Source organism: Amblyomma maculatum, chromosome 2, assembly GCF_055883805.1.
Source record: "Amblyomma maculatum isolate TAMU_Amacu chromosome 2, ASM5588380v1, whole genome shotgun sequence".
In the NCBI taxonomy this organism is placed as follows: Eukaryota; Metazoa; Arthropoda; class Arachnida; order Ixodida; family Ixodidae; genus Amblyomma; species Amblyomma maculatum.
The window spans coordinates 190,696,428-190,720,769 of NC_139345.1; the positions used below are offsets into that span (position 1 = coordinate 190,696,428).

The 24,342-nt window shown below is 47.0% G+C and overlaps 2 pseudogenes across 1 annotated transcript in view; both read left to right on the forward strand.

Moving 5' to 3' along the window:
• LOC146200765 (phosphatidylcholine translocator ABCB4-like) overlaps positions 1-24,342 on the forward strand; it is a 144,247-nt pseudogene that overhangs the window by 24,382 nt on the left and 95,523 nt on the right. The window contains exons 2-4 of the transcript XR_014704681.1: positions 3,293-3,350; positions 7,261-7,424; positions 16,410-16,637. The product of XR_014704681.1 is annotated as a phosphatidylcholine translocator ABCB4-like (transcript). The remainder of the gene's footprint in view (positions 1-3,292; positions 3,351-7,260; positions 7,425-16,409; positions 16,638-24,342) is intronic.
• Positions 10,314-13,178, forward strand: LOC146200767 (uncharacterized; annotated as a pseudogene).

Consider the following 24,342-nt stretch of genomic DNA (forward strand, 5'->3'; position numbering starts at 1 on the left):
CAGGCCCGACGAGAGCGGCATACGCTGCAATTTTTGTTTTCCGAGTGGCCTCAGAATTACAAAAACGTGTCAAACATTCAGCTACTTGTGATTACACAATTCACTTAGATCTTGTGATAAGCCATTTGAAATTATTAGCGGACTCAATATAAGCGCACAAGTTAAGGTCTCTCATTGGATGTCTCACTCTGATATATCTATTCTGCTCAGCGGCGTTCCAAATTGGTTTATAGGGGAAAAAAAGGCGCAGTATCTGTGAAACTTCTCAGCGGACACCGGAACCAAATCAAAACGCTACTGATTCCTGCCTTACTGCGTCTTCATCTGTGTGCTGTGTGGTGCGGCGTTCGAGGAATCTCCAAAGGAAAGGCGCAGCACGGCCGCCTGCATCGGACGCCCAGTGGGATCAGCTTCGTATATGCGTGAATCGCCTAGTGGTGTCATTCATGACCGGATATGACGTCATAATGACGTCTGTTTCGTTCATGACGGCACATTCGGTCAGGGCTGTTATGACGTCATTGGAAATCACTAAATATCGCGGTATTCCGTGTAATCTCGCGAAGAAGTGACACCTCACGGACGAACGCGCGCACGGATGGACATTAATGAACCTATAAAGTTTTCGTCTTGTGGAGGCGAAGCCCCCCGCCTAGCATTTGGGTGCTCTCTCACTGTGAGGAGGCACCCTTACACTGCAAAAGAAATTCCTTGTATCGTAATTCTTCTCATGGCACTGGAGGTTATCCGACGCTGGTCTTGAGCGGAAGCTCTGGCCATAAGTCTCCCAATAAGACTCCACGACGGCCGCTGATGGGAGATGAAGGATGGTGGGGCATGTAAGAAGGATATCTGGAATGTAGTAGTGTGGGGTATGGAGCAGTCCGAGTCTGCAGTCGTCGCCATTGTGAGGCTTGTGCTATGGTGAGGGATGGGACTTGAGGTGGGTATTCCCTTTGCTTGTTCGGGTAGTACAAGAGAATATCACGGAAAGAGAGCAAACATTCCACTGCTACGCCTATGCGTGAAACGTAGCAATGATAATTTATAGCTGTGGAAAAGAAAGGCGCAGGAGCTGTTGCACTCTCGGTGGACACATACATTAACTGTGCTTCGTGGGAAGGAGAGGAGGAAGGACAAAGTGAAGGGAGGAGAGACATGGTGAATGGCTGTTCCTGGCCGTACGGGGCTGAGACGGTAGGTCTAGGCCGCTTGCGGCGGGAGCTAGACAGCCACCAAATTTTGATCTGTTGTAGGTCGTCATTGCACCCGCCAAACCTTAGGTGGTTGACGACGGCTGTGGCGGCGCGCGTCTTTCTCCCTTTTTTTTTCTTCTCTGCTTTCTCTCTTCTAGACGAGCCCCGCCGGGACGGTACAGTGGTAAGACGCCCGACCACTGTACCAGAGTGCCCGGGTTCGAACCCGACCTTGGCGGCTGCGTTTCGATGGAAACGAACAGGCATCTGTGTGCTGCGTGTTGCCAGCGCACGTTAAAGGTCAACTCCGGGGTTTTTTCCATCATTCTGTGTTTTTCGCTGAATTACATTCCTCGGCACATCCTGACTCGAACACAAAAAAATCGTTTCTCGAAATTCCAATTAGAAGTATTTTTAAAATGAAAAAACAGCAAATCGAAACCGAAACTGCTTTCATGGCCAGAAACGACGTCCCGGGTGACGAAATGGTGACGTCACACAGTATTAGAGGAACACCCGTGCGTGCGTTGGATGGTGAAAATAAAGTATGGAAATCATGAAGCATTGCATAAAATGTCTGAGGTAGTTCAATATAAGCCTCACAATTTCATAATCATGCGGGAAGTGGTCAGTAACGCCGGTATACTGTTTGTGACGTCAGAAACTCAGTGTTGCCGGCAGAAATAGTCTCAACTTAAGCCATGAAAACAGCATATTTTAAAGTCGTGTTGCGCGCGAACGGATTATCGTACGGCGCCGAAATTTTGCAGAATGCGTCAGGACGAAGAGGAGAATCTACAGTAAAAATTTTATTAGAATATTCGAATGTCAAAAAACCCCCGGAGTTGTAAAGATCCCCAAGTGGTCGAAATTACTCCGTAGCCCTCCACTACGGCTCCACTTTTTCTCTTCCCACTTTCACTCCCACCTTCATCTCTTCCCTTACGGCTTGGTTGCGGTGTCCACAAAATCAAGTGAGACAGTTACCGCGCCTTTCCCTTCCTATATAAATCGATCTAGTCCGCACGAGGCAGCGGAGGTGGCTCAACTACAGACACCCCGGCTCAGCCACAGAGCCAGTAGCAGCCAAACGGAGCCCTTTCTACAGGCCGGGGAGCGCCTTCTCTCTTTCCGTGGTATTCTCTTGTACTACCGGGACAAACGAAGGAAATATACACCCCCAGCCCCCTCTCTCACCATAGCGCAGGCCGTACACTGGCGAAGCTTGCAGACTCGGACGTATCCATACCCTACATTTCTACATGCCCGATACCCAGACCAGTTTTCCTCATCATGCAGACTCTGCGGCAAACCAGGACACTTCATACACACCCTTCTTACATGCCCCACCTTTCCTCACCCCCATCACCGAACGTCGCAAAGTCCTACTGGGAGTCTCTCATGAAGAGCACTTCAAGTCAAGAACAATGGAAGATTATCTCCAGTGCTATGAGGAGGATTGCTCTTCAAGGACTTTATTTTGCTTTATAAGGGTGTCTGCCACATAGTAAAAGAGCACCCAAGTGCCATGCAGGGGGCTTCGCCCCCACTGTTTGGTAAATGGCAATAAAATGTTTCTACCACCACCGTGCATTTTATTTTCCCTCTTACAGCCCCAACAACAACGACAACACGAAGTGAAATATGAAGATGAGTTTGGTTTATGGGCTTAGACGTCTCAAAACTGACTCGGCTATGAAAGACGTGGTAGTGGTTAACTCCGGCAATTCCGACCGTCGGAGGTTATTTAATGTGCACTGACATCGTAAGCACACTGGCGCCAAGCTTTTAACCTCCATTTAAAAGCAGCCGCCGCGGCCAGTATTTGATCCCGCATACATGTTTATAGTATTCGATCGCCCTAACCACTGCACCAACACGGCGGGTTGAAAGGTGAAGAGGAAGGGCCATCTTAGTGGCCGGGCTGCTGATTATTTCGATCACCTGGTAGTGACCTTTGTACGCGGCTTCAGGCCGGAATGCGGTACAGCAGATTCATGTCCCCAGCAAGCCAATTTTGAGAGCGCTCCATTCTTTTTAAGCTACGTTAACTTGACAACGATGCAGAGAATTTCTTTTATTTCGCTTCATTGCAGGAAGAAAAAGGCCACCAGCAAATTTGAAGAAGCGGCGCCGGCATCCTTCTTGCAGCTGGTGAGTGCAAGTCATAGTTCACCGTACTTCGCTTGCGACAATGTTTTAAGGGCCAATTAGCTCTTGCTACTTACATTTGCCAGTTTCTCGTCCGTTTCTGTATCGCTCAAAGATTCAATACGGCGGCCAAGTCACGTGATCATAGCTACAGCATTGGTAATAACTTCTTAGCTACCACGTGACCATCCATACAATGGAATCCAGTGCCTTGCGTCATGATTCCCCAATGCCACGTGACTATACAACCGATTCCCTAAAGTCCCGTCCATCGCACATGCGGAATTAATGTTTAATTTAGGAACCTGCCCATGCCTTCTGTTCTGGTAACGTGCAAAATCCACGTGCTTGAAGTGCAGAGCAGCCTGTATGTCTAAGAAGTGTGTTTGGAATTGAAAAGCGAACGATCGAACTGAAGCGGTGAAGTACATTCTAAAAACATCTTGTCTAAAATGCCAGGGATTTCGATTTGCATTTCTTTAGTCTAAAGGATCTGCCAAGAAGTAGTGATGTAGTCGAATACAACTCAAGAATCCAGCAGAGATTGTCCCTCAAAGCTGGCTCTTCAGCGAATGTTGCACTGCGGATTTCATGAAGCAGTGGTTAATCCCCACGCGTGATATCGCAGATGAATGAATAGCGCGTCGCTGACTAATACACTCCTTATAACTTATTCGTGCGCATTTAAATGGGTCTAAAATATTACCACACAGGCTAATACTATCAAGTGGTGGCGACAAGAGCGATGACGAGAAATGAGTCTGGGCGTGCACTAAAGAAGCTGTTTATTGGGCTGACTTGCGCCCTCAAAACAACTAAGCGATTCGGCGGCGGCGATCTACCTTGGCAAACGTGCTCACTGGCCGTTGAAGAGAGAATGCGCGTTTCACGAGTCAGCGCTCGATTTAATGGCGGCGAAGAAAGGTCGAGATAAAACCGCAAATGTTGACTAGCATACCCTGGAATACTATAGAAACACACGCACACGGCTGCAATCGTTCGAGATAAATCTCAAAGCATCTTCTAGGAAATCCTAAAGCCGCGTCTTGCTGCAAGGAGCATGAACATATAAAGAATACAGAATTGATCCGCGCGCTAGATTCACAATGATACGACCGCATGCCGGCAGATGTCTAAAAAGAACAAATAAAGGTTTGAATGGTTTTCGGCAATACGCTGAAATGGTGACTCAGACAGCTATCTTTGGAGGCATGTATCATTTGGTTTCATGCTATCATGACTTAACGGAACCACTAATATTTCTTGGTTTCCGCTCTGTTTTTTAGGCCAGCTTATCTAACACAGTTGTCTCTGCTTGCAAACGGGAAAGTCAATATGTAAAGCGCTGTCTTGGGCGGTAGCTAAGGATGGTTTGCCTTCTAACAGAGTAATTTTTAATATATTGCAAAGCGCTTTTTGGAAGACTATTTGATTATGGAACAGTTATCGAATACCAGCACTAAATACTCAAATTTACTCAAATTTTCCTTTTTCTGGAGCGATTACAGTCGTTGTAACATTACACCTTTCAGTGGTCGGTGGTGCCGGCGTGTCATCCTGGAACTTACTCTTACTAAAGTGTCCGTAAATACGACGGTGTATCGATTCCTGACAAACAAGCCAAGCTTTCTCACATCACCATCAACTTAGTTCATCAGCTTCAGGTCAGCCTGCCGTTATTTATTCATTTAACTACGCTCCAAAATGGAAACAGGATCTTGTCCCGCTTTGAAAGGCACATGCACTATGCACATGGCGATCTTCCGTTTGACCCTCTGGAAGGTTAGGGAAAAGCCAACATGAAACGATCATTGCGGTTAAGCCAATGAAAACGTGACACGCTGTAAGGTTGCGCCCCCTCCTTTGCATCATGTCCGTGTCGATCACCTCACACGACGGACACAGTCATGAAACAAAATAGGGGGAAGGGGAGGCTGCTGTTTGGAGTTACATCATGAAATAGCGTAGGTGGGCTGCACACTATTATCGCACTCCGCCTCCTAGGAGGCGGAGACGCTTGAAGTGCCATCTGTGAACAAAATCAGAGGTTAAGTCATGCTTCAGCCATTTCTTATATTGTACCTTAGCTTAGAAAACATATTTGATTCTCAAAATTAGATACTTGTGCGAAGGATACGTGTGCGAACGAGAAACACATACGCAAGATATACAGAACATAGCTTCTAGGTTATTTTTTAACCAGAAAGCAGTTGTATTTTAAATAGAAACAAATATCACAAAAAGCCTAAAGAGACTTGAAGTAAAAAGAAAACAATCATACGCTAAATCATAATGCTAATGAGATATAAGTGTCTGGTAATTAAATCGCGCACGTGCAGTACTTTTATTTGTGTTTTGCTTCGTTCTTGTTTCAAGCTTAAAGAATTTGCATCCCGCATTAGTCAAACGCGTTTTCCGTTTCGTCACTGTCTTCTTCGCAAACATAGTAGTTTAAAGCCCGATCACACCATTACACATTATGGGAGTGGCGTATCTGCTCAGAAACTTAGCCTAAGTGCTGAAAGCGGCACCTATTTTTTCTTCCTGCCCACTTTTGTGCCGCCTATCCCCGCAGGTGATCATTACAGATCCTTGGCACCCGCATACCTCTGAAAAGTCGCGTAGAAAAATTATCAAAATACCTCACTTGCACATTCCTTTTCTGAAAACTGAACCGTGGCGTTCCATCAAGTGGACACTTGTAGCAGGACACATCTTGTTACGCGCACAACAAATAGCTTTGTGGGTGAAATTCGCAACGTGCCACTGGAACTCACGCCTGGCGTAGCGTCTGGTGGCGATTTAGCGCTAAGACGGTTGTCAAAGTATTTACATCGGGACAAAACACGAAATAGGTCTGGATAAGACACGTGATGCGTGTGTATGCACTATAAGCGACGGTCACTAAAGGTGACTAAAATTAGACTCCAAAATAACGGAAGTGCAGCTGACCGCGGCAGATGGTTAAGATTAAGATGGTTAAGATGGATCCGCCCAGGTTAGGAACTTTGCTCTGATAGATTGGCCGCAGCTGACATAAAATAGCATTAATTAAAGAGCTATGAGTAAGCTTGGCTATTGCCCTGAGAGGGCGTAAGCAGGCAGATGATGATGATGATGATATTGATGATGATGATGATGAAAAACACTTTCTTTGAATGGACCTCGTGACAGTTGCCTTGTCTTCATGTTTTCCGTTTAGCTGTTAGCTCAAGCGTTTCAGTCCACCACATCACCTTCCGTTGGTTTTTGGAAAAAAATTTTCTTTTAACTCTATGCCTCACGAGAGACACGTAATCACGTCTCCAAGTACCACATTGGGGCGAAATTGTAAGATTAAAATACCGCCAGTTCTCAAGCCGGATCACGGGCTATACCGCCGCGAACTATTGTCACCACCCACGCGACAATATATATTTATTCCCTTTTGAAAGCACCTTTTACACTCATTGTGCAAGATTTTTTCCCTTAGCGAAATGAACCCTTCCCCCCCCCCTTCCCATTTTTTACGCGGCCAAACTGGTGCTCTTGACCCTGGGTCTCAGCAGGCTTGATCACTGAATGCCAAAACAAATACGCAACAGGAAAAAAAGCATAGCATATTAAAGGTTCACGTTTGCTCTCCCTACGTGCTCACGTAATTACTGAAGAAGCGACATGTTTTGGCCAGACATGCAGATACTGAGTTGAAGGTATTCTTAGCGTAAATTCTTCAGACGCAAGTGGTAATTTTAAGGCGTCTCCAGCAGTCTGCACAACTGGATGGACTCGATACCTTGCCTGTGTTACGATTGGCTTTTATTCTAAGATATGTATAGGTACTTGTTCAATAATCCCCCATGATCTTTGTGCGGTAACAGGCTTCCTGTTCAAATTGGTCACAAGGTTGCAATGTGCATTCTCCGCATGACAGTTCAAGTACTCGTCGTTCAAGGACCGCGCGTTCACGGCTGTCGGATGCGCGGTGGCCGTGGTGACCGGCTTCTCCATGCCCACCCTGATCGTACTCATGGGACACCTGCTGCGGAAGTTCATCGTCTTCCAGTCAGTCGAGGCGGAGCTGTGCGGAAACCAGAGGTACCTATATCTGCGTTGCGCATACCCAAAGGGGAACCGATTCACATGCCATTTTGAAACGGCACAGTATATGGAAGAATTGAAACCACCTCTGTGAATTGGCGACCGCGGCACCCCAAGTGCAGCCAGAGTACGCTGGCTCTATTCCCTTTCCCGAAATTTTTCATTTTTATGTACTGAAAAAAAAAAAAATCGTAGTTCTCGAGATCGGATGCATGGTAAGGAATGTAGTACTTTTTAGAAAAATTCTGAAAGACAGTCCTCGTACCAGAAGTAGTTTAGGTGGTGGGTGGCTATTAGTATTTCTTCCCACTACCCCTCTTTATTTTAAGTTGCAGATGTTGCCGGAATGGATTTTTCGCTTGGCAATTTCATCATATAAATATTTTCGCTCATAAACCAACCAAATGCCGAATACTTAATGTCTCAGGTATTTATTGTCATGCAACGATTTTTTTAATTCAATTTCATTACAAGCGAATGGCAACAGTGCCGTTTACTTGGTCGTGCAGAGCACCAGAATGACGTCAAATTATCCTTCCTCTCTTCGCTACAGTATGTGCATGTTTGTATTCGCAGTAGTTGAGTGCCTTAGTTTCTGTTCTTCCCTTGTCTTGGGCCGTAACGCTGATGTCGGCTACAACGTATTTAAACTTCAAGAAGCGTCCTATCTTGAATGGATAGCTTACCTATTGTTTAACGATGAAATATTCCTCAATGTTACATTTATTCATTGTTTGCAAATATAAATTTATTGCACTGTACAAGATGACCTCTCTAATTTTTATACACTTTATTTTAAAAGATAGGAGAGCTACGTGCGTGCTGTCAGTGCAGCTGGCCTTTACAGTAAGGTGGTGATCATGTAATTGATATGGCGTAATGAGTAGATAATTGTTTAACAACAATTGCCTCTAAACTTTTCATTTTTGATTTTAAGAAAAAATATTGCACTGTGAAATTGAATTTCGTCAACATCAGAGGGGAACCTCGTTTTTAAAATTCATGTTCCGTAGCATGCATCAAAAGTTGTTGATTTGGCATTCCATCATCTCATAATTATATAATACGTTGCTAAGCACGATAACTTCACCAAAACAATGTCAAATTCTCTAAAATTTGAAAATACACTAAATAGTTCTGTATCAGAGGCGCGAGAATTGCAATTGACGCCATGTTATGAAAATGGCTCGAGAGAAAGCCAACTCAACGTGCATTAGACTGTGCAATTTTTGGTTTAATTTGCACTTCACCTTACTGCTGATTAAGAAAATATAAAACGGGACCGGCTCAGCCTTGCGGTGGATGACCTTCATTTCTTTTTCACTATAAAGTTGATCTTTAAATTTAAAAGAAAAAAAAGTCTGTTAGATATTCGTTGGCAATATATTATTATAATAAATAGGCGCTATGCTCCGCATGATGTCCCAATTGCTGTAAAATCATCCTGCACAGACCACGCACATGAATCTGTCGCAGTTCTTCAATACAAGGTCACAAAGTGTTTTGACGAGTTAGTTTACTAATCTGTGGTCCCTGCGTGTTCCTGTCCTCAGTTCAGCAAGAATACCTTACATTTACGCTACCCAGGCGAATGAAACGTGAGTAACATTTTGCCTCAATACAGGACATGGGGAGACAGGCAGACTCCGCAGGGAAGCAATGCTGAGAAATTCAGGTTTCAAGTTTTATTCATAAAAGAAGACCGCAAAGTAAAACCTTCAGACGGGACCTCCTAGCTCTAAGCTCATACAATATAACACAAATTGCAGCAAACAGTGGTCCCATAGTTCAAATGCTAAAAATAAATTAGGGATAGCAAGCAAAGAAGGCGAAAGAATTGAATAAATAACACATTGATTAGTGCATTAGGCATCCATCAATATATTCATATTGTTACCGGGGATTGTGTTATTTAATTAGAGTTTAAAATGAATGTGAAGCACCCGATGGTTTAATTTCGACAGGCAAAGTGTTCCATAGTGATATGCTGGCAAGTTTAGTGGTAAGTTTGCCATAGTTTGTTCGAACCTTGGGAAGAAAATTATAGCTCTCAGAAAATCTGGCCTTATTTTTGTCAATTAATTCACCAGCCGAAAACTTTTTTGTCAGAATATTGCTGGTTTTTTAATCGGTACATTATGAGCGAAACCTATAAAGGAAACTGTAGTCGGAAGGGCAAGATATCTAGCCAGCGGCAAATTGGGGCTGAGGGGTAGAGTAATGAGCTAAATGTCATTAATATAGCTGCTTGGTTTTGAAGGCGCTGACGATGATGTAAATATGCATAATATTTACCCAAGGAAGATGAGAGCACTGAACAAGCGTACAGTGGGAGCCGCAATTCGCAAGCCGAACCAACGTTTCCAGACGAAGACATGTCAACTGGTTAAAAATTTGGCTCGGCTTGCAAACTGAGGATCCCCCTCTACTCTTGTTCAGTGCTCTTTTCATAATGTAGCCATCTTCTTTTTCCGCTCTACCTTTTATTCCTAGAAAGGTAAACAGTGCGAGAGGTAGCTATGTATAGGAGCATAATACAGTGCTACAATAATATGGGGTTGAAAATAGTGGCGGGTTTTGATAATTATACGAAGGTAAAAAGAAATGTCGTGACACGTGTGGGTTGATCCAAAAAGCAATTGTGCGCGTCTGTTTCTCTTACCCTTCGTGCACGTGCTCGTCTATATCTAAGGCCATTTCACCATTGCCCCGCCTCGCTGATAAATGAGGAATACATCGTTTCTAAATGATCTCGACAACAAGAAAGCCTACTGATAAATTGCCTGCTTTATATAAAGTAGGCTGAAGTGCTTAATAAAGGCTTTTAGTGCTTCTGACCACGCTTTCGCAAATGACAGAGTATCATTAGACATTTAGCCTGGCAGCATGTCTGAAAGATCCAGTCAGTCGCAGAGCGAAAAATAATTCGGAAATGCACATGAAAACCTATATGTTTACGATGTTCAGCTGTACATAGGTGAATGCATCTTTGCACACCAGGCCTTGTCACCCTATAAGTAACCATTTTACACAATATGTTAAGATGAAAATCGTGAAAGCAAACTACCTTTTTGTCGGCAGTGATCCCGGACAGTTAGCCTAATACCTTAAAGTGGTGTCGAAAGCGGTCTCAGGATGGTGAATTCCGTCACGCTAGTAGCCTTAGAACTGCCGCATTCGTGGAATATGGCTTGGAGAGGCGGAAATATCAAAGGCGACTTCTGTCGGGGAACCTGTCTCATGTGGCCAGAGACCCGGTCAGCGCGCCGTGAGCCCCACTTTTGGTTAAGGCGACTGCTTGCCGTCTATGGAGGTCTCAAAAAGAGCTCGTCTCTATTAAATAATTTGAACAATTCCTAGGCTGTCCTCATTCCCTTCTAATTCCGATAATCTATTCATAGCAACAATATTCATTTCCCCAATTCTGGCTCCCTCCTGCTGCGCCCTAGGGGAGATTAGGGGAGTCTCACCGGACTCATTCCCCCTGCTGTGGTTTGCTTAGTAGCTTTACTCTCTTTATGTTTTTCCGGCTTTAGACATTTTCTACTCTTACCAGTTCAACGTTATAATTTGTCCTCTCGGACCACATCCGCTCTATTTTGATTGTATGAAACTAGATATGTCGTAAAACTGTGCGGGCATTAAACTACAGGTTTTCCCTCTGAATTTAATCCTAGCGCCAGCGGAAATAATCTGAGCGCCGACTGATATAATCTAAGCGCCATGCAATATAATTCGAGTGCCAAGTATTTAATCATAGCGCCAGCATATTTAATCCAAGCGCCAACTCGAATAATGTCCGCGCCAACCAATTTAATCCGAGTGCCAACGCAATTAATACAAGCGCCAGCGAATTTAATCCGGGTGCCAACCAATTTAATCCACATGTGAAAAATTAATGTGGTGGAGGGCTCCAAAGCATGAAACATGAATTCCAGAAATAAATAGTAATTGAGATCACATTCCAGACCATGCGACGAGTAAACGAAGCGTTAGCTTATGGGATGACTTTTGTCAATATTATGACAAACGCACAATTTCGGCACTGAAATAATGAAGGGTCCCAGAGCTGTGGCTTACTGGCTCTATGTTCCAAGAGGACAATTTATCTCACAAATGTGTGCACTGCTGGTTAGAATATATACAGAATTAAAATATGTTCGACGAAACACAATTATTTTATCACACAATTAAAAAGCGTTTTAATCAAACGTATCTAATTTAGCTATATGTAATTTCATCAGCCAAACATTACACAGCCAATGCCAAAAAGTTCCAAAGCAGACGGCAAGTTTTCCGCCTCCGTTTACTCGGTGCCGAATTGTCGTCTGTTTTTGCGCTATGCTGGAGAATGGATGAAAGCACAGACACGTGAATTCACTATTAGAAATGGGTGTACTTTCTTTTTCAAGAAATAGAAATCTTTTCTCAAGAGCATAAATCTAAAACTGCTAGAAACGCAGAAGACAATAGATTTCAAAGCAGGCGGCAATCTTCGCGCCTCCGTTGTGTGTGCCACGTTGTCGTCTGCATTTGCACGACGGAGTAGAGCCGGACGGTGGTGGTGCGTACTCGTATATTAGGCAGGTGGTAGTCTGCGTGTTTTCATTAATTTCGCATGAACTTTAACGCGCATTATTTTTTCCATGGAAGCTGATGAGCAGTGCCCTGACATCCTAATCGGGCACCGGAAACGGGGACCGCCGTTCAAGCCTCCAGGTGCACCAAGGAGAAAGAACAGCAAAGTCTCCGAGCATGACAGGGCCAGAATTCTCGAAGTCTCGAGGCGTGGAGGAGATGTGAAAAAATTGGCAGACACGCTGGGCATCAATTTAAAGACGGCGAGATCCATTGCAGCGAGCGATAGAGAAGCGTTGAAGAAAGGCGGAACATCGAAGAAATTCGAAAATGAGGTAGTAACGGCTCTAAAGAATATTGTGGATAACAACCCTGCTTTCACGCTAAAGCAAACAAAACAAGCAGTGGAAGAAGAATTGCCGGGAATCGCCATCAGCACAAATAGCATTGATCGCCTACTGGATTCGCACGGTTACGCTATGAAGATGACTCAGAGGCCGATTGACCGCAACAGAGACGACGTGAAACGCAGCCGCAAAACATACGTGCAATGGTTGCAGTGTGAAGCACCTCGCTTGTGCAGGTTTTACATCGATGATACCAACTATAACATATGGTGTTCAAGGAGCTTCGGCCGTGTCAGTGAAGGGACAGCCTGCGGTGCAGACGACGACTGGCACCAAAGGAGCAAGCCTTAACATTCTCGCCTGCATGTCCGCAAATGGTGTCATTCATTGGACGGCCGTAGACAAGGTTCACTGGGTCGTTTTCAATGAATTTTTGAGCGACATATCAGCCAGTGTTGAAAGTGAAGAACCTGGTTCTGAAGCGGTTTTTATTTTTGACAATGCTCCAGCTCACATTCGTGTGGAACAGGCAAGCCTGGCCAGTCAGATGCATTCGATCAAGCAGCTGCCTCCTTACAGTCCGTTTTTCAACCCTATAGAGGAAGTATTTTCGAAGTTCAAGTCGGAAGTCAAAGCTTTCCTCAGCGAGCGGAGAGACATGGTGCTAATAACTCCTCCCGGAATGACTAAAAAGGACCATCGGCGCAGTTTGTTGCTTGACGCTGCCCGACGCTCTATGCAGCAAATACAAAGGGTAGAGTGTGCTGCTTTTGACCGCCATAACTTTTCTTTTATACGGGGAGCTTTGCATGAAGGCGATATGTAAAACGTTCTGAGTTATACTTAGACCTGCCTAATGTCTCCTAGGAAATAAAATTGCATTTCAGTCGGCTACTTCTGTTCTTGTACGTGCTTATAGTTTGTTGGCAACCTACGCTGCTAGGAATGCCGCCCAGGCAAATTAAGTACTGCTGCTAAGGTGACCGTAGTGAGAAGCCAGTAGCTATTCCTGGCCTCGGTTGTAAGCTCCGCTGTACATAGTTTCATTCACTCTACCGTGTCGCGGCCAGACTGAAAGCAGGGGCGCGCTCTCTCTTTCCGTGGTACCGTTACTCTAAGTCTTCACGCCGAAACCAACTGTGTGTTACACTGATCCTTTTCTGCTAGTTGTGTTAAATCATGAATAGAAGCCCAAATACATTTCTGCACCGGTTGCGATTTCTAAAAACAGCCAGCTGTTGTGTGAAGACCGCACTTGCCATCAGCATGCAGATTCAGTGCATAAGACAACCCATGATAAGCAGTGCTTAACCAAACAATTAGAAGATGACAGGTATATTTATTCACTTGCCATGCGTCTAAGCTAAAAGCTGCAAGAGACGTGTCACAGACCGCTTTTTTTTTTCAGCTGCACATATGGTTCTTGGTTGTTGCAAAAATATAAGAACAAAGCGAAATAGTGCATGCAGATGTGACGCTTACTCGTCGCATGGTCTGGAATGTGATCTCAATTACTATTTATTTCTGGAATTCATGTTTCATGCTTTGGAGCCCTCCACCACATTCATTTTCCACATGTGGATTAAATTGGTTGGCACCCGGATTAAATTCGCTGGCGCTTGTATTAATTGCGTTGGCACTCGGATTAAATTGGTTGGCGCGGACATTATTCGAGTTGGCGCTTGGATTAATTATGCTGGCGCTATGATTAAATACTTGGCACTCGAATTATATTGCATGGCGCTTAGATTATATCAGTCGGCGCTCAGATTATTTCCGCTGGCGCTAGGATTAAATTCAGAGGGAAAACCTGTAGTTTTTTTTTTCTCGTCCTTAGTTCCGTCCGCGTGTGCTGTGAGCAAAATGATTCCGTACTAACTCGGCCGAATTTGCACTTTACTCATTGGACTCATATGACTCATATCCTTTTCGAATGCCGGTCTCGGCGGGCGCTTTTCGATGGAAGCGAAAAATAAGGCGCTCGTGTGCTGTGCAATGTCAGTGCACGTTAAAGAACCCCAGGTGGTCGAAATTTCCTGAGTTCCCCACTACGGCGTCTCTCATAGCCTGAGTCGCTTTGGGACGTTAAACCCCACAAACCAACCAAACCAACCAATCATAGCTTTCTCTTACTGCCCACTTTAAAGCGTGTAATTTTGAGGTGCAGCCTCGTGATGTTTCTTTTTTCATAGGCGAGGGGGAGATTGGGGGGGGGGGGGGGAGGTGTCGCTGCCGGGTTTTGGGCGAGATAATGGGCTTGTGACCCTTTTGCCTCCTCTTCCTTATAAGTTTCGGAGGGGTTTTATCTCTCCATACTTCAGCCTGTTTACGGGGCAGGTGACGTGATACTTGCTTAATTTTTATTCACTTCGAGCTAATTCTTCGCATCTATTTAAATTAGCGAATATATTTAGTTTTCTATGGCTGGCGCGGAAGCTTTCTAGTGTGGAAGGCAAGGTCTCTGTCGACAGCAATCCTGCAACACCTCTGCACGTGTTTGAGAGCTGTGAAGCAGGCTGATGGCCTGAAATGTTCGTAGTGGGAAGTCAATACGAACACCTAGTGGCCGAGTCGCACAGAAGTTCTATAAGAAATATAAAAGCCCTAGAATTCTAAACAAGAAATCTACGAGTCTAGATCCGTTGGTATGCTGCACAAAATCAGGCACTCATTCCCTATCTAGTTAAAGCGTCAGTTGTACTATACCCTAATTCATTCTCATAATAATTACTGCTTACTGATTTGGGGTTCTGCCACTAAGACTAATATTGATAGACTGGTTGTTCTACTAAAGCGAGCAATGCGCTGCATTGAAAACCTTGAGCGACTGCAACACACAGCCTCGGAGTTTCTAAGGCACAGCGGGCTTAAAGTTAACCAGTTGTACTAGCTGAAACGTGCCACATACATCAGAAACCAAACTATACTATATCCCTCTAGAATATCCGGCTTGCGCTTGCCCAGTAATACACCGTATGACATGAGAGACAACTTATTCAAACTGCCTGCAGTAAGAACGAGTTATAGTACCGGAACACTGCTGTACTTTATCCCTAACTTTTTGAACACCCACCCATCTTTCCTAGATTTTATGCGGCAATTTAGATTGCCTGGGAGCTTTAAAAAGTCAATCAAAACTTACGTGCTGTCGTTTTCAATACCTTTAGTATTTTCCGTCTTCTTACATGTCAAAAATGTATACATGTGAGAAAACTTGCGTAATTGTGTTGTCTGTTTTTATTAGCACTTGTATAACAATTTAATCCATTGCTCTTGCCTACCTGTGTATGGGTGACAGGGTCCTCGTCAGGCAGAGAGCATCTGCCTTTTGCCCGGCCATCCAAGACTAACTGTGTCTGAAATAATGCTGCAAATAAATAAAAAAAAGCTGTTACATCACAGCAAAGTGGGCTGGTTCTAATGCGTTTGTTTTATTAAAACCGAGCGGAAAAAACCTGGGCGACCGAGAATGACAAGCTGCGTGTCTGTTATCACCGGTTCATGTTTTTTGCACTGATTTCCGTTACCAGCTGCCTGAGTCCTGCAAACTTTTGTTGCCGACTGCCCTAGTAAGAGGCATTGTTGTTGACAGAGCTGTAAGGCATTGCGAGTGTGAGTCCTCGCAGAGAACGTAAACTGCCACCCCCGGCTGCAGGAAGAGGTGGCGCATAGGCGCGTTGGTGGAAAACATTCCTTCACATTCTCTTCAGCACACGCAGAAATTTCTATGCTTAAATGCGCTGCTGACTGATCCAAATGCACAGATTAGATGCAACTGGGCCCGTATTCCGAGTATGCTTCAGAACAGTCGCAATCTTCCTGACTTCGACTCATCTGATTGGTGGGAATACGGAAGTTGGATGCCACTACCATTTCCGGTTCTGTTGTTTCCACAAATTAGATAACCCGATGTTAGGGGGATATCCACACTTCTGAAAACAACCCAATCTCAAACACGCACTTTTAACTGTGTTAGGTGACTATGGACACTGTTTACCGACGTCGATGGTGATGCCGCTGTGTCGGCACCAATGATCGTGTCCTCTTCTGGGGCCAGGCTGACGATCGGGCGGTTCCAGAGCGAGGCGAAGCTCCTCGCCGGCTACATGGCCCTGGTCGGCCTGGCCATGCTGCTTAGCAACGTGGTAATCGTCGGCAGCCTCGGTATGTCGGCCACCAAGCAGTCCTTCCGCATCCGCCACTACTTCATGCGCGCCATGCTGCACCAGGAGGTCGGCTGGTTCGACACCCACACCGCCGGGGACTTCGCCGGCCGGATCACTGCGTGAGTCATATATTGAAGCCTCTCGTGAGCCTGTTTTGATAGATCGCTGCGGTTTTTTCCACCCGGTCACCTACATGCATGATTCCATTTTCTTAACAGGACAGTACCAAAATTCGTGAATGGCATTCCCTCTGCACTGGGATTGTGATTAGCGCTGCCTAATCAAAGTTCTGGGTAAACGCGGCTACATAGGCGAAAAAAAAATAAAAGTTTGTCAAAATACAAATGAAACAGGTGCACTGCCACTGCGTCTTGGGCATGAAATCGCTCTTCTCTGAAAGTGTAAATAGCGGCTATAATTATATAATAAAGTTTCTGGTAGGTATTTTACACTCATAACATCAGAATGCGTCATTTATAATTTTCATAGGATATCTGCTGCCTTTATGCTTGGTTTCTGATTTGGGTTTGAGTCATATTCGCAGCTTCGAAGCATTTGCGACAAAAGTTAAGAGAACAGTAGTTCGGAATAATACACAACACACAAACGGCGACGGTCAAAAGACAGATGAACAAGACGTTTTGGTTCCATGAGCAGCTTTCAGGAGCCCCAGTGTGCGCCGTTTGTCTTCGTTGCAAACGAGGCTGCCGTATGGGAGACCACGCGTTATCACCTGCGCCGTTTAGCCGCTGCTGGTCAGTCATGTTTCGTCAAGGACGGGAAGTTGAAGCACTCTGCCCTTTAGGAAATGGAATGATGCACCACAAACGCCAGTGCCGAACTTGCGATGTTCCGCTAGCACCTGAGAGGCTTGTTCCTGAATCACGTGCCAATTATTGCGTTTGACATGGGCGCATTTTTACTAGTAATTCACTGTCCCTCTACTCCACCGATACCATCATCAGCGCAAGCGAGAAAGGTAGGTGAAGGATGCACCACTAACGTATCTTCACAGCTGCTTTCCGAGCTGCCTTGCGTAGCAAAATACATTAGAAGCAACGGTAACCTTAAACATAACCTTACATGGTATACTGCTGTGGCAGCCAGATACTGCAGCTCTTCTCATGGCGATAAAATATTCTGTATTAGGAGTGCTTCAGCGGGGATTTTGTACACAAAGCTCATTTTGATTACTACACGCTTCCGACATTCATTCAGTATGTAGAATCGCCACAGAACACAACGCGTTTAATACGTGTATTGCATTACTTGTCCAGTTTGCATCCTAAGCAACCGTTGTCCGCTACAACGTTCCTCATAACTTACAATTCTCTAGCAATGCTTCGGAATTTAAAATCACCTGCTTTCGCTTTGAGTGGATAGCAGCATTTAAACAATCGTTTGGAGCCTATAGGTGTCTAGGATAAAGGGCAGTGCAGCAAAAATCGGGTCCCCAGGCAAAGGAATGATACAACGGGTAGTGCTTTCAGAACAGCTCACCTACGACAACTGCAATGTATGTACATACCATTGCCTGCTAATCACCCCTGTCTTGTGAAAATCCTATCCCGCTGCCTGCATCTCTCCCCTCTATTGCTACGTTTCCTTCATGGTGTAATGCTTAGGTGCAGACAATCCAGTCAATTGGGCGACCAAGTGCTTTACTCCACGGAGCCATTATCCCGCTTCTAATTCATTTCGCTTTGCAAGAACATGACCATAAGACGAAAGCAGCGAGCAGCCAGCCACAGGCACTAATAAAGATAGCGGGTCGTACCATTGACGATAGCCGAGGCTGTCACCGCACGCACCACTCCAGTACCGGCTAACTTGCTCCGTCATAGAGCCAATGCGGAGGTCCTGTTGCTAATGCGCGAATAGCCGCATCGCTTACCATTAAGTTCGAAAGCCACGCTTTGTTACCAAAGGGTAACCACTGTCAAACGAATTCAAGAATTGAAGTGGCAATTATGCGACCTCCTGTTCCGACCTCGGATAGATGGCGCTACGCGAATTAAGCCCGGCTCTGCCGTGGTGGCGCAGTAGTTAAAGTGCCCTACTCTGTACAGGAGTACCCGGGTTTCACCGTCATCATCGTGACGGTTTGACCTTGACTAAAGGGGGCTGCGTTTCGATGGACGCGAAACGGTGAGGCATGCGTGTGCTGTTCGATGTCGGTGGAAGTTAAAGACCCCAGGTGGCCGTATTACCGCAGCCTTCTACTACAGCACCTGTTTCTCTTATCACCAGCCGCTGCGTTTCGATGGAGGCGAAATGGAGGGGCGCCCGTGTACGGTTTTATGTCAGCTAGTGCCTGTTAAAAAACTTCAGGTGGTCGAAATGTCGGTACAGTGTCTCTCATAGCCTTAGTCGAAGGAGCGTTAAACACTACAAAGCAAAGCAGAGCAAATGAAACCACTCCCACCTTCCTCTTTTCCACTACAGCACGGTTCAGGTGTCCACGGAAAATGCGTGACAGATAATGCACCTTTCCTTTCCTGTAAAGAAATTATAATTGAGTAGGCCCGTGAAGCCGCGAAGCTGCGGGGGCCGGCTCGCAGCTTCCGTGGGATCATTTATTGCCGACACGTGCACGGGTTCTTGTAGGGTATAAGGAAGAGGTGGAATTTAAATGCTGTTAAAACTGTTTAGTTTATGAGCTAGAGAGCATGCTCGTTCATTGAATCTTGTTGGAGCAGTGTAATGATCCGAATTTAAAAAGCAGCGCCTAATCTGAGCTGGTCCAGTATCCCGAATGCCAACAAAGTACAAATAGCTTTTGATAATCCTGTCGAATGCGCTTCTGGATCTGGCTGATTTTCGTGGGTGTTTCTCAAGGGCAATTAACATAAAACATGCCCACTCACTCCGGTCGCGACTATATTCCACAAGTTCAGCCAGCGCCCTTACTCCGGGTAAAGTACCGTGTCACACTGCACCGAAAGCAAGGTATGATGCTTCGTGTCTCGAGAAATGACATCGAAACACTCTAGTAGCTTCTCACCGCACACGAAGGGAAGCGGTACCGGGCACATCTACTAGGTTGCATGTACAATCTGTGCACGCATTTCACCATGATAGATGCTGTCAGCAGCTATGTAATCTTGCACTGTGGATTTGTCACTGTTGCATCCATTCCGTTGCACCAGGTGGTGGTTAAAACATTTATAAATAACAATTAAGTGGTTACAGAGGCGTTTGGGTTAGAGACGTATCGGTCTCCCCTCACAATACTAGGTGGAGCCCCTATTCCGGGGCCCCATTGGCAAGCAACGCCGCCCGCGTCCGTTGAACCAAGGCCTTTTGAGCCTTGAGGTCTTGACAGCCGAGCAGGGCCGCCTCCCAGTCCTCTCTAGTTGGATTGGGGTTGGGGGGAATGGATGGGTTTGACGGGCACGCCCAGACCATGTGAAAGGTGTCAGCCACCTCCCCACAGTACTGGCACGCACCATCAAAGGTCGGGTTGAAATGTTTAAGCACCGCCGGGCACAGTACTGTATTGGTGAAAATTTGATGAGGAGGCGCTCGTCAGAGCGATCCAGTCCCTTACAAGGGGCCGGGTAGCGCCTGTGCTCCTCTTTGTAGTAACCGGTGATGTCTTTGAATGTAAGGGCCAGATTGTCTGATTGGGAGTAGGCTTCCAAGGACAAGGAGATAGCCCGGGAAGAGAGTGCGCGGGCGGCCTGATCGGCCTGTTCGTTTCCCCTGAGTCCCTGGTGACCAGGTGCCCAAATGAGATTATGCGGAGTTGGGTCTATGTATCGGCAGCTAGATTGCAATATACGCCGGGCAAGCGGGGGAGCCCATCCCAGCCTATAATACCGACAGGCCCCTCGCGAGTCGGTGATGATGTGTTTCGAATTGGGAATACTGAGAGCCAGAGCGATAGCAATCTCCTCCGCGTGAGTTGTGCTGTAGGCTTTGAAAGTTAGCCCGTTAACTGTGTTTGTGTTGTGTACGACTGCAGCCGTATACCACCCCCCATGGTAAGGGCCGGCAACATCCACATATTACACGTGTTGCTGGTGACCATAGTATCGCTCCAACGCTTCCGCGCGCGCCTGGCGACGACCTTATGGTCTTCTTTGGACATGTTGCGGGGAAGGGGTCGGACCTGGAGTGCGCGTCTCCAGAGTTCTGGCACTCTCACCCTTTCCTAAATGTGGTAATCGTGTTTGATGTGTAGCCGGTCCAAGAGGCGGCGACCGGACGTGGTCTGTGTAAGACGCGTGTATTGGCTTAGTAAGTGGGCTTCTCGTAGCTCCCGGAACGTGTTCACCACGCCCAGAGCCAGAAGTCTCTGGTTGGACGTGCTGACCGGAAGGTCGAGAGCCCGCTTGATGACTTTCCAGTGGATGGCCTCCAATTGATCCTCATCGTGTTTACGCAGGTACAAGTAGGGTGTCGAGTAGAGGATTCTGCTCGTTACAAAAGCATGGGCAAGCCGCAGTGCATCCTTGCTTCGTAATCCGCCCCACTTGTTGGAGACCCGGCGGACCATACGGCCCACCTGGTCTCCCACCATGCGAAGTTTGGCCAGAGTGGTGTCAACTCTGCGTTGATGGTGTATGAAGAGGCCAAGGACGCGGATCTCTTTGGCCTCCCGGATCAGTCCCGAGGGGAGACTGATGCGAAGCTGAGTTGTGTCTCGAGGAGATGGACGTACGTGCACAAATTCAGATTTAGCTGGGGCGCACTGGAGTCCGCAGTAGGTCGCGTATGTCGTCGACTGCGGTCGCCGCTGCCTGCAGGCAGGACTCCATGTGGCCCAGGCTACCGTGCGTGGCCCAGATTGTGATATCGTCCGCGTAAAGTGCGCGATGTATCCCGGGAAGAGAAGCCAATTTGGAGGGAAGATGAAGCATGGCTAAATTGAAGAGGGGAGGAGACAAGACAACGACTTGAGGTGTTCCCCTCGAGCCGATGGTGTATGGCCCGTGTTCCGCATTTTGTGAGCGTATGTAGGCTTGGCGGTCTGTAAGGAATTGTTTTATGTAATTGAAAGTTTCGTTACCACAGTTGGTGCGACTGAGGTGATCGAGGATTACTTCGTGCTTCACATTGTCAAATGCGCCTTTAAGGTCCAATGCCAGGACCACCTTGTCATTATGGGGGCATTCGACAGGATCTAATATGTCGTGGTGGAGCTGAAGGAGTATATCCTGTGCTGATTTCTGAGGAGATCACCCATTGGGCGCTATATCAGCATTGCAAGTAAATTTCTTATTGTTCCCAGCCGGAATGTAAAATCACGGTCCCTTTCTCAATCAGCCCCGTCAGGGTGGTGCAGTAGTAAGACACCCGACTACTGTGCCGGAGTACCCGTGTTCGAACCCGACCACGGCGGCTGCGTTTCGATGGAGGCGAAACGAAGTGGCGTCCGTGTGCTGTGCGATGTCAGCGCACGTTAAAGATACCCAGGTGGTCGAGTGGATTGGAAAACATTTATTTCGTCGGTCAAGCAGGTCTAAGGAGAGACGTACTAGATGGCCGCTAGTCCATGGCTGGCGGCGACCTTATTAGCCCGCTCGATGGCCCGTAGTTGAATCTGCGGGTCGAAGCTGACAAGCACGGCTCCCCACTGCTCGGGAGAAGGGAGCTGTATTAATTCCACCGCAGGTGGATCATTTGCGCAGTTCCAGAGAATGTGATCGTAAGTCGCTCTTTCGCCGCATTTACTGCAGGTTGGATTGTACTGGCCTGGGTACATCAGGGCAAGCACTGCCGGATTTAGGAGAGCGTGTTTGTAGTCGGCGCCAGGTAACTTCCTGTGTCTTTGTTAAAGATTTGTGGGGGGGCGGATATGTGCGCCTTTCCAGCCTGAAGTGATGTGTAATGTCATGAAAAGAAATTAACCCGTCCTTCGTGAAATTCGGGTCGGAGGGCGCGCTCACTGCCCGGTCGACGAAACTTCGGGCTTGCGCGTGAGCCGCCTCGTTCCCCGGATTAGACGAGTGGGCCGGCACCCAGATTAGTTCAATTTCCCTAACCGGAGTAGGGGTGCTTTGGAGGATGCGGAGGGAGGTAGACGTGATGCGACCCCTCGCGAAATTGTGAATGGCTGTTTTAGAATCACTGAATATAATATCGGCGGACATGTTTGCAATAGCTAAGGCTATGGCCGCTTCCTCCGCCGTCTCGGAGGAGGTGGTTACGATTGATGCGGCCGCCAACGGGGAACCGTTCCCATTCACAGCGGCCAGTGCGAACGCTTGTCTCTGGGTGTGCCGATATTCCGCCGCGTCCACGTATGCTGCATTGACGTGTCGGCCGTACTTGGCATGTAGGGCGCGAGCCATCGCCATGCGTCGGCCTTCGTGGTGTGCGGGGTGCATATTCTTGGGCAAGGGTTTAATGAATAGAGCTGTCCTAATGTGTGTAGGTAAGTGTGTTTTCGCGTCCTTCTCTGGAAGTTGTTCGCACATGTGTAGTCTGTACAGGATGGACCTTCCCGCGTTCGTGCGAGTGAGTCGTCCGAGCTAGGAGACAAGGTGTGCCTCGCACAGCTCCGAAAGTGTGTTGTGAACCCCAAGGGCCACTAACCTTTCCGTAGACGTGCTGTGCGGGAGCCCAAGGGCAGCCTTGTAGGCCTGTCGGATTAGGCTCTCGACCTTCATTCTTTCCGCGAATTGCAGTTTCAGGTACGGGAGAGAGTAGACAATTTTGCTCAGTACGAAAGCCTGGACTAATCGACAGAGATCTTTTTCTTTCGTTCCTTTTCTTTTGTTGGCGATTCGTCTGATAAGTCGTACAGTCTGATTCACCGTGGCAGTGAGTCTGTTGATTGTTTCGGTGTTTTTGCGATTGTTTTGTATGTACATGCCCAGAATGCGCATGGTTTGAATCTCCCTGACCGGTTGGCCTCTCACACATACGTTCAGGGCGATCGGGGGGCCTGGTTTGCATTTCTTCCTCGCGGCTTGGTCCTGAAAACCAGCAGTTCTGATTTCGCGTGCGAGCATTCAAGGCCCGCTCTCGACGCGTAGGTTTCGATTATGTCTACTGCCTGCTGCAGCGTATCCTCTATTTGGCCGTCATTCCCCGTGGTTACCCACAGGGGGATGTCGTCCGCGTAGAAGGTGTGCTGCAGCCCCGGCAGGGTAGCGAGCTTGGGGGGAAGTGTAATGTGTGCAAGATTAAATAGGAAAGGCGAGAGCACCGAGCCTTGTGGTGTGCCCCGGCTTCCCAGAGGAATGGGATCTGATTTAAGGCTACCTAGAGTGAGTTCTGCTGTCCGCTCTGATAGGAATGATCGGACATAATTAAATATCCGTTCACCAGGGTCCAATTGAGAGAGATTCGTGAGGATTGTCTCATGCGAGACGTTGTCGAAGGCTCTGCTCAGGTCTAGCCCGAGTACCGCCTTCGTCCCAGTTCCACATGGAGGGTCCAGCACATCCTTCTTAAGCTGTAGCATCACGTCCTATGTGGACAAGTTTGCCCTAAAGCCAATCATTGCTGGAGGAAGTAAGTCGCGGTCTTCCGCGTAATTTTGCAGTCGGTTAAGGATGACATGTTCCATTAGCTTTCCTATGCAAGACGTGAGGGAGATGGGCCGCAAAATTTCTATCGAGAGTTTCTTGCCTGGTTTTGGGATGAAGGTGACCCGCGCGTGCCTCCATTCCTGAGGGATCTCGTCTTCCTTCCAGTAGGTGTTCATTAGTTCCGTCAGGGCCGCGACAGACGTGTGGTCTAGGTTTCGGAGCGTTTTGTTTGACACCCCGTCAGGTCTCGCCGTGGTGGTGGTACGGAGCTGGCTGAGGGCAAACCAGATCTCGGCATCTGCTATGTCGGCGTCCAGGGTGTCGTTGGGGAGACCCTCAT